This window comes from Castor canadensis, chromosome 1 (assembly GCF_047511655.1).
Source record: "Castor canadensis chromosome 1, mCasCan1.hap1v2, whole genome shotgun sequence".
Classification (NCBI taxonomy): Eukaryota; Metazoa; Chordata; class Mammalia; order Rodentia; family Castoridae; genus Castor; species Castor canadensis.
The window spans coordinates 131,749,957-131,761,471 of record NC_133386.1 but is presented as its reverse complement, the minus strand read 5'-3'; positions in this window follow the sequence as shown (position 1 = coordinate 131,761,471).

The window sequence follows — 11,515 nt, the reverse complement described above, 5'->3', positions numbered from 1 at the left end:
CAGACCCACATGCAGCACATGGGGACCAGATGGCGACAGATTCCTCAAGGAACTAAACACTTCGGGCAAGGGGGTGGGGTCCCTGGAGAGGCCCAGGCGGCTCAAGAGTAAAAATTGACATCCTGCTGTTCCAGAGCCCTGGAGCCAAACCCACAGGGCTACTTTGCCCACTGAAGCCAGGGTTGGAGCCAGGTTCCCAGGGGAAGGGTCGCTGGAAATCAAGTCCTGCTGCCCTGATTCACAGACTGGAAGCCTCCATACTTCACTAGTGACCTTCTCAAAGTCACTGGTGACTGAGAAAGGCCAGCAGGCCTGAGTCTGAATCCAGGCTGTGCTCCCTTGAGTGGAACCAGATGGTCTGGGCTCCAGGTCCTGCTCCACCATTTCCTGGCTGTGTGACCTTGGGCAAGTCACTAAACTTCTCAGTGTCTTTGTCTGTAAATCAGAAATAATAGTTGCACCTCGTTCAGGACTCATGAGTTCCTAGCACAGGGCCTGATCACAGGGAGGGGTCAATCAATTACAAATGAATAATAATAATTACAATAATAATTATTATTTGTAATAATAATTACAAATAATTATTTGTAATAATAATAATTACAAATGAATAATTATGAATCTTTCTAAAAACAGTTCATCTCAAGCCACTCTTGCTCAGAAGCCTGCTCCCCATTGTCTACTGAAGTGTCCAAACAAGCTCTATTTACCAAGTTTCTGTTCTTGTCCTGTAAAACCTAGCCTGACCAGGGCTCCCTTTTAGGCACAGGGCATTTTGCTCTTGATCCCTGAGGCTCCCCCACTCCACAGGCTACTTCTCGCTCTCCTGCTGTGAATTCCAGCATCTACCCAGTGCTCGGTCCCCAGACACTTCTTCCCATCCCCCCTTGTCTCCTCCACAGACCTGTGGTTCTCAAAGATGCCTCATTTGTCAGTGATTCTCCTTGACTTTCACACTTAACTCGTCCAAACCAGAACACATGATTCTCTCCCGAAACCTTCTCCTTCCCATCTCTCCAGCTTCCCACTGCTCAGGCCAAGAGCTTGTCAGCATTCTGCACTTGTCTCTTTCTCTCACACCACACATCCAAAATGTCAGCAAATGCTGCTTGCTCAACTTTCAGTTACACCCCAAAGGCTCTCATCCGCCATTTACTGCAGGCTACTGCAACAGTCCTAGCTACTTCCCTGTTGCTGAAAGGGCTCCTGCACAGCCCCTTTCAAAAGCAAAATTCGATGTCTGCATGACCATAGAATTTATCAAAACTCACAATTTATTGTATGTAAATCGTATGTTAATTTGTAGAAATGGAATAAGGCCCATGCTCCTTCTCATGCCCTGCCTGGTGGCTCCTTCTCAGTCTTCACAAGTCAGCATTTTTCAAACTGTGAGTCATCACCATTTTTTTGGTCAGGAAATCATTTTTTGTTTTGTTTTGGCTGTACTGGAATTTGAACTCAGAGCCTCGCACTTGTGAAGCAGGTGCTCTACCACTTGAGCCATACCTCCAGCCCTTTTAGCTCTGGTTATTTTGGAAATAGGGTCTTGCTTTAGGCCCAGGAAGGCCTGGATCAAAATCCTCCTATTTGTGCTTCCCCGCATAGCTGGATGACAGGCACCTGCCACCACACCCAGCCATTGATTAAGATGGGGGTCTTGAAAACTTTTTGTCTGGGTTGTCCTCAAACCGTTATCCTCCTGAGCTTCACCTCCTGAGTAGCTGGGATTACAGGTTTGAGCCACCTCACCCAGTTCAGGAAATCAATTTGAGATCATTGTCAGCATTATTTCTTAAATAAATGGAATAAAATAAAATACATGAGTTAAATGCTTTACTTCAGTTATATATATATATCTGCAAAAAATATAAAAGTAACTTCTTATTCTGGGTTGAAATAAGTAAAAATTAAGAGTCACTGCTCAGCATGGGCTATCACCCCCACCCTCGTGACCCCTTTCTTTGTCCCTCATCCTCATCCCACCTTTGCCTTACTCACCTGTTCTCTGTTGCTGCCACATTCCTGGTACACTCCTGCCTCAGGGCCTTTGCACTGGCTGATTCTGTTGCCTGGAATATTCCTTCCTCAGCTATCTGCGTGCTCCCTCTCTCTTCCTTCACTTCTTGGCTCAAATGTTAGCTCCTAGGGAAAGGCCTTCAAACTGGCATGCTTAAAACAGCCACACTCCCAGTTTCCTGCCATCCCCTTTGCCTTTCTTATTTTTCTTCCTGGTACTAACTCAACTACTTGGAATACTATGTACTTGTTTATTTGTCTACTTCCTTCCACAGCAGTGTCAGGGACTCTGCTGTACCAACAGTGCTTGGCTCGCAGTGGACATTTATTCAAAGCACACCGTCCTTGCCCTAACGGAACACCAAGTCGGATTTAACTGGCCTCTTGCAGTATTTATTTTTTAAATTAATTTTTCGGTGGGGTTTGAACTCAGGGCTTTGCATCTGCAAAGCAGGCCACAGCTTGAGCCACACTTTTAGTTCATTTTGCTCTCGATATTTTGGAGATGGGGTCTCACGAACTATTTGCCTGAGCTGGTCTCCTGATCTCAGCCTCCCACCTAGGTGGGATTACAGGCGTGAGCCACAGACATTTGCCGTGCTTCTTTTTAAATGGTGGAGTCCTGGCAACTGCTTTCCATGGCTCCTGAAAGGAGCAAGAGGCCTACCTGAGGGCTCTTCAGTGTCCTCGTCCTGGTGAGGCTTGATGTGCCCCTGGAGCCTGCTGCTCACTGGAATTCCACCTGGAATTGGCTTCTCCACACTCTGCTCCACAGGTCTTCCCCTGGGAGTTCCCATGCCTTGCAGGGGACCTTGTGGCCTCCACCCAAGCGCTGTGCCTGGGCCTCTGCAGTGGACAGCCTGGAACGCTGTGCTGGGGTGGCTCATTCTGGCTGGTTGCTTGTGAGCCAAGTGCTCCAGAGACACAGAGAAACCCAAGCAGTGGTTGGAGCCTCGCTCATAAAACAGGAATGCTGTCCCTGGTGGTGTGGAAGCCTCCAAATGGTGAATCCCAGGCTGGCCACTGGGAGAGCCCATGGAGGTTGTGAACAGTGACACAGGGCCAGGCGGGAGTGACACCCCAAAGTCTCACAGTACGTTGAGGGTGAGACCCCACACCCTCCAACCCAACCAACCATCAGTCTGGGGCATTTGGAACCAAGCAGAAGCAGATGAGCTGGTGGTGTGGCATTTACCCCACACCCAGGAGGGCCAAGGCGCATGTGACAGACTATATAAAAACAGCCTGGTTGGATTTCAAGCAAGCCTGGGGGGTTGGGGAGGGCAGGCTGGGTTGAGCCGTCTCCAAAGGGAGAAGTTAGTTTGTGACAATGTAGTTGGTGACCAGATTGGATGGGCAAGCGTCTGAGAGAAGTAGGAGAAAAGGCCCAAGCCCATTTTCTGGCACCCCAGTGATCCCTGGAAAGCTTCTATCTAACCCATGCTCGAGGCTGTGTTGTCCCACATACAAGTGACCACCTCTCCTTGCCAAGTGCTCATGCTATTTTGGGATGCAGAATCTCCCAGTTGAAGGCCCTCCTGCAGGGATGTGGGGGCCTGGGAAAACAGGCCATCAAAGCAGAAAGTGCCCTGGGCAATTCCGCAGGCCATGGAGAAGAGAGGAGAGGGCTGCAGGGTCACAAGGAGCTAAATATAGGGACTCTTGGAGGTGGAAGTGGTTCCTGCCGGCCACAGGGAGCCATCCAGTTCCTTCTCATAGGGGTGGGATGAGGCTCATTGGAACCACGGTGCTTGTGAGACTGAGCCTAACTCCAATATGTCAGGTCTGGCCACTTGCCCCATATGCCAGATAAAGAGTGTAGGGCAAAGAAAGATTTATTACGCAGCATGGGCACACCATGAAAAGAGACAGAGTAAGCTTTTAGCCCATGAGTTTTAGGTTTAAATAGGGGAAGAATTGGGACAGGGGGAGGGGGGTGTACAACAGTGATGGTCAGAGGTGGTCAGAGGTGTGGTCCAGTCATTCATTATCTCAGAATTGGTCAGGGGAGGCCTGTTACAATAAGAAAGTCATTGTTGACTGTGGGGTAGCTTCAACACTTGTCACAGTCCTGTCCTTCCTGGATTCCAAAGTGGCTGCAGGAGAGAATAGATCAGAGCAAAGGTCATGGGTACAAAATGAAGACAGAGGTGCCAAGCTTTTATTCTGCTCATAGTTACCCTTTGAATATTTGCCCACATGAGGGGGTCAGTGCTTTTCAGCAAAGGCAGTTGCTAAGTTCCTTGAGAGCCTTGTCCAGCCTGGGACTGGACCAGATGCTTATAGGACCTCGGTCTAGATTTGGTGTTGGGTCTTTATTTATGGCAGGAGTCATGGCTTAGGTTATGCCCAAAGGTTGTTCTTGAATTCTGACCATTATCTATTGTCCCCTGATCTGGGCTAGGACTTGTGCTGAGAGCCCAGGCTCAGAGGTGCCTGCTCGTAGGAGCAAATGCTTTCTTTTCTCTGGAAGACATTGATATCTTCCACCCTGAAATGTGAGGTTCCAGAGGGAGGTATTTTATCTGGTTCATTCGCTGATATACTCCCAGCAGCCCTTAGATCAGCGCCTGGCCTACAATAGGTGTTCAATAAATAAATACTCATTGAACAGCTGAATGACTGACGGCTCAGAGAATGAAAACAGGCTTTAAGGAGCGTGGCGGAGGCTGGCTCTTGAAGAAAGGACAGAATTTTGAGCCAGTCCACTAGAGATGAGTGTATTGGGCAAAAACAATCACATTGCAAAAACACGGCAATGTGTAGTGAGTTCAGGAACATTGGATCTAGCTGACATGGGAGCCAAGTGGAAGAAAAGACTGGAATAGATCCCAAGGGGCTGTGAACATGGCCAAAGGACCCTGTTGTGTAGCCTGGAAATGTCCAAAATGGGGTAAAAAAGTGATCCATTCTTATAGAAAGAAATTTCTAGAACTTTTACTTTTTACCTTCTTGAAAAAAAGAAGTTTTTTAAACTAATAGTTAGTGAAGAGATGGACCTTGGTGCCCTCACCTTGTCCACACTATGGTAGGTCACATGTCCCTTCTCACAGGGCTCTTAGGAAAAGTGTGTGTTTGGTTTGATTGTGACAACTCCCCTCCCCGGTAAGCCTGCTTTGGGAAGTGATTGAGGCATGTAAGTTTATAGAAACAAATGGCTATAAAACCTACTATTACCAACATTTGGCAGGGGCGGGGGAGGGGGAAGGGGAACTAGGATTTGAACTCAGGGCTACAGGCTTGCCAGACAGGTGCTCTACACTTGAGCCACTCCTCCAGCCCAAAGCTTACTATTGACAGAAGCAGTGGTTACAGAGATTCCCTGATTATCTCACAGCAACATTCTTCAGACTTACACCTTGGAGGAGAGTTACGCCTTTTCTCACATGAAAAGATACATGATATGACCGGTGGCTTTTCAGTGATGACAGGGGATGCTATCCAGCAAATATTAAGACACATAAATACACAGCATCCTAGGAACAGGTGTTGTTTTAAGACTGGATAAGATTTTTTTTCCCCTGGTTTGTAAAGAAATCTATGCTCTAGAGAGTATTTTGGGATGATTTGTTGTTCTTGCCACATCAGCACTTTGGAAAACAGGGAAATAAAATTTTAAAATCTATCTCAAAATCTTCCAGGTGAAGAATCTCAGTGAGTTTTGAACAAATTTGTCAAAAATATTTAAAAAGTACCCCACCCCGAAAAACAATTAAAAACATATATCAAATGTTTAAAAAATAACACCTCCTTAGTTTCCAGCAACAACTGAATGGTATCAATTAGACCAAGTTTAGCAACAAACCTGCACCCAGAATTGAAAATTGTCCTTGTGACAGTGTAGTCTGGAACATTGTAGCACTATGGCTTCTTAGAAAGTTTATTTTTCTCAGTGTGCATTAAACCAAGTGAAAAGATAAATGGAATTTAGTATCAGATTCACAAATGAGTACCCCATCACTAAACCAAGACTTGATTTAAAAATGAAATGCACTTCATCGTATTTTGGTAGCAGTACATTTAGACATAACAAGAAACTTTTTGGTACCATTAAATAAAATGAAAACAAAACTTTTAAAGTAATACTGACACACGCAGGAATTTCAGGTGCTCAGGGTTCTTGAGCCTTCTCTGAGAATGAAAGCACAGGCAGACTCCAGCAGCAGAGGTTGGAAAGATTTTATTTGTAGTGAAGAGAAGAGAAAGACTGCATAGTGGAAAATGCAGGGGGACCTGGGAGTGGGGTTTTATAGCCTTTTTTGCATTGCCTGAGGGTGGAGATGTCTCTCAGGTGCAGACTGAGGTTTCCTGGGAAGGAGAGGTGTCCTTGACCACTTATCACCTTTTGGGACCTCCTGCAGTCCGTCCTTCAATTCTATTTATATACTCTTCTTTTTTCGGTGCCCATTTTTGGTATTTTATAATTTAGCCAACATATTTGTATGGCAGTATATATGTAACGTTTCTATGTAAATAAATGCATACATCACGTTGACTACATAAACTTTTCTTTTCTGATGGGAGGATGAGATTCATCTGTGGCCCAGAGCAACAGGGAGGTGAGAGCAGTTGAGGACAGTGTCCATTTGAAGCCACTTTTGTATCTTGGGGGGGTGGCGGGGGGGGAGCGGGGGGGGGGCGGGTAGCTAGGCACCTCCCAGCTCAGCGGGGAGCCTGTGTTGGACCGGGGCTGGGGAAGGGAATAGTGAGGGGCAACTCCAGAGGCTTCTTGGAGAAGGCAGAAGTACAGGCTAGCCAGAGGATAGAATGAGGGTATGGGGAGAACTTGGAGGTGGCCAGCTGCTGGCCAGGACACCGTTCATATCTGGCCTGATGGTAGAGCCCTCACTAAGATGGTGGTGCAGTGGAAGGGGAGGAGCAGGTTTGGGGGAGTTCAGTTTTATGTGTATCGTGTTGGGTGGACCCTGCTAGAGAAATCAGGGGACCAGGACCCAGGGAAGGAGAGAGGAGCCAAGGAGTCAATTTCCTCTCTGCTGTCTCCAGGGTTAAAATGTCCCCAAAGGCCCGGTACAACCTTCTCCTAATTGTCCCCTTGAACCCAGCTGGGCTAGGAAGGACTGCTTCATAGAATTCAGTGCCAGCAGTGTTGGTGGGGAAGCACAGTCGGTGGGGGGGGGGGGGCGGAGCAGGCAGAGGCTGCGGTTCCCAGGTCACTGGATCTGCAGGTTGTCCTGGTAACTGACTCTGTTGTGATACTTCAATGGAGCCAAGGACCTGTTAGTCAGAGGCAGGCAGAAAGGGGTCAGCATGTCTCCTCTGGCCTTGGAAGACCTGGCAGGCCAAATCTGGACATGCCTGGGAGTGGCCCAAGGACAGATCATTGTCTGGCCAGGGCCTGGATAAAAAGGAACAGCAGTCAAAGGAAAGAGCAAGGATCAGGGATCAAACATCAATCTGCTGTACAGTGACAGCTGTGATGAGGACCAGGCAAATCAGACCCCACCCTCCATGAGAGAGGAGTCCCCGTTCATCCCGTAAGATGGGACATCACGGGTGGCACAGCACAGCTAGGACTCGACCTTGTAACCATGCCTCAACACCGCCTCCCCCTGCACCTGTCCACTTGGGAGCCTCCTGCCAGTGAGACAGCTGGGGTCTCACACGCCAGTGCTCCTTGTGCAGATCACCTCAGAGTCGCAGGGGAAAGGCAGTTCCTGTAGGATGTGCAATCATATTCCAATGTGCCCTGGGACAGACGACTCTCCATTTTCCTGGCTTCAGTCTCCCCATTGTATGTCAGCAGGAAGGTGGCCCCTCTCCGCTCTCAGAGCCTCCCTCAACCACCCCGTGATCCACCACTCCATCCACACAGGTCCCATCTTCCTCCACGCTGTCCTGGCTGTAGGCTGGGCATACCCTCTAATAGGGGCCTGCCGGTCCCATCCTGCTCATCCTTCTTGGCCTGGCTCTAGTAGCCCCTCCTGCTGCTATGGAACCTGGGCTAAAGATGACATTGAGAGGCCCTGGCCCCACCACTAAGAACAGACGACTCTGCCAAGACCGGGAACCCATAGGTTACTGTCCTGAGGCAGTCATCCCTTCCCTTCTGTGTCTACCCCACCCTCAATACACACACAAATGCTGCTGGGGGGACCCCCGGCTGAAGATGCTGGTCTCAGAATGATTTCTGCACAGCCTCAGGGGAGCCGCTTCCCTCCCTGAGTCTCAGTTTCCTTGACTCTAGCTGTAGCGGAAGGGTGACGAGTGACCTCACAGGCAGGCAGAGTGACCTCACATGGGAGCAGAACTGACTCTGTGCTTCTTATCACATTAAGGAATTGTTATTTGTATTATTGGAGCGGGTTTCTCTTGTGGCGTTTTTAGGCTGTTTGGTGAATAATCCTAGGCGTGGGTCACACCCACTTCCCTCACTCCTTCATGGGTTGGAAAGCCTGGGGGGGGTTAGGGGTAGGGAGAGGTCCACACCCTCCAGGAACCTCCCCCTCCACTTGAATGTCAGGAAGCCCAGCAACAAGGCAGACCTGAATCACTCACCCTCACCATCCCTCGGGAGAGCTGAGAATAGAGCCTGAGTCCTTCCAAGAAGCAGCCAGGAGCACAGGGAAAGGCGTACAGGCCCAGATTCCAACCTGGCCTTCTTTGGGTGACTTGGAGCAAGTCACCTGAGCTTTTTGAGCTATATCCTCATCCTTACCACCTCCCCAGCGCTCCCTCCAAGAATCATACTGTTCCAAATTGCAGCCTCTCTCTTGACCCTGCGGTTTCACATGGCTCAGGTGGTTGGCTTCCTCCACCCGGGCTGCCCTGTGTCTCTTGGGCCTGGCCCTGCCTCCAAGTCCCCAGTGGAAGGGACCTTCCTCAGCACCTTGAAGGCATCCATTCAAAGACCCTGATAAGAGCTCCACCTCAAGATGTGCTGCTGGATTAGGGCCTGGACGTGCCACACACATCATCTCATTTTTACAGATGAGAAAACTGAGGCTCAGGAGAGTTTAACTTTCTCCCAACTATCTGCAGACCTACAATAGAAAGCAGGGTGACAGTAAAGCCCCATGTCCTCTTTTCACACCCAAGTGCATTCCACCTCCATGCTGTCTTTGAGTTAAGACAAGGAGTTCATGTTCTGAAGGAAAAATGAGTTCAAAAACAGCAAATGTTAACCAGCAGTTGTGAATCCCACATTCTCTTCCCTAAACTGTAGGCATTGCAAACCTCCTCTTCTGGAGGAAATATGTTTCTTAAGCCTAGTGTGATGGTACATGCCTGTAGTCCCAGCTACTCTGGAGGTAGAGACAGGAGGATCATGAGAACAAGGCCAGCATAGGCAAAGTTACCCAGACCCTGTCTCAAAAACAAAATACAAACAAAAGGGCTAGGTGCATAGCTTAAGTGGCAGAGCACTTGCCTGCATGAGCTAGGCCCTGAGGAAAAAAAAAAGTTTCCTGGAACAGAATGTTGTCAGTGGGCTCAAAGGCCTGGGAAGAATATGGAAGGCCATGGTCTCTTCTCAGAGATCTTCAGTCCCTCTTGCAACCTTCTGCTGAACTGGCCAGCAGCTTCTCCAGTGAGTGGGGTAACTCCATGCTGGACTTTGCCTCATTTCATCCTTCACAGCAATGCAGCAATGTGCGTGCTATTGTCCTATGTCACTGGGTGAAGTACAGACAGAGGTTGTCATGACTTTTACAGATCTGTCTAACCTAAGGGTCTTAGCCTAACAACCAGGGACCTCTGCCTTTCCTTTCCCATGCAATCCTCATGGCCAGGGGACCTTGCCTGGGCCAGGGGAGCTATGACTTACTTGCCAGGGGACCTGCCTCAGAGCCTCCCTCAGGGCTTTTTGTCTTCCAGGGGCCACAGAACAGGCTGATCCTCAGCACCTCCTGGTCTGGTCCTTCTCCCTAGTCACGTGAGCTGCGGTGCCCCATCAAAGCTCTTAGGGTGGCTGCTGAGGGAAGAGTCTGAGCGTGAGTTCCAGAGCCGGGGGTTCGAGTCTTCCCTCTGCCATTCACTTGCTGTGCCATGACCCTAGGTAACTCGTTCACCTCTCAAGGCCTCCTGGGGGTTGTCTCCCAGGCAGAATGAGGGTATGGAGGTGATATCAGCAAGTGATGGTGGGCTTCCCCAGAAGTGATCTGGATCAGAGATGGGGCAGAGCAGTAGGCAGTGGAAAACAGGCCCAGGAGCTCAGGTCTATCCACGTGTGGCTCAGAGGTCAAGGAAGGAGGGCATGAGAGCAAGGGGTGCTCACTCGTGTGCAGACAGCAGGGAACTTCGGGGAGTTCACTCCCCTCCCATGGGCAGGAGCACGAGAGCTTTCCCCCGTGGACTGTGTCCTTCGCCTCCCCCATGCTGCAAGACACAGACCTCCAGCATTTGGGCTGAATTAAGAACTTCAGACGTCAGCTGCCTCTGAATCATAGGCTGCTCTGAGCCCCAGAGCATGTAGGGACCACATCTCGGAGGGTGGATTTCACGCTGGGTTCAGCAGCCTTTGGGGGACTTTGGGAGTTCTAAGAGGAGGGGCTCTGGGCCTCAGCCTGGCTTCTCTCACAGCAGCAACCTTTGTCTCCTTTACAAATTGAGTTTCTCTTATTTCAAGAGGAGAGTCTGCATCCAGAGGAAAGGAAAAAAACCACTCATGACTCCAACACTCATTTTACAGAGTTCCAGAGAAGTCACAAGCCAGACAGTGGGAGGGTGGGATTAGACCTGTCTGCTGGGCTCATTCATGCATGCATGCACACCTTCAGTCACTAATTAATCCAACAAGCATGCATCGAATGCCCTCCCTGTGCCAGGCATGATGGGGACCAGGCGGATTCAGTGGAAGCCAGAACAGACAGGGTCCCTGTCCTCAGAGCTCACAGTCTAAGGAACAATAAGAGCTCACGTCAGCACTCGTTACTGGGTACTGAGGCTTTACGTGTACCAACTCTCTATGAGGTAAATAAACAAATCCCAAACTTGTAAATGAGGAAATAGAGGTAGAGGGAGTTGAAAGGACACAGACCCAGAGCTGGCAGTTAGAAAGTGGCAAGGCTGGGATTTGAACCATGGCTGTTTGGCTCCAGAATGTACACTAGTTTGTACTCCATCATATCGGTAAACATAGTTTATAAGGATGGTACTATCTGTGTACGTGCAGGGGGCCCTGGGCATGATGAGGTCAGGATGGGAAGGGTGTTGGCCAAAGCTGCCTGGAGGAAGTGATGCTTGAATTAAAGTAGAGGAACATTTGCAGGTAATTGATCTTCAACCACACTACCAATCTTATTCAGTAGACTCTTCAACAAATGAGTGAAATCAATCCCCTGCCTCATACCACATACAAAAATTAACTCCAAATGTATGAAAGGCCTAAGAACTAAAGTTATAACATGCTTAGGGGAAAATTCAGTCATAAATCTTTAGGACCTTGACCAGATAACGGTTCCTTGAGTATGACACCAAAAGCACAAGCAACAAAAGAAAAATTAGACACATTGAACCTTTGTGTTTCAAATAAAACCAGCTA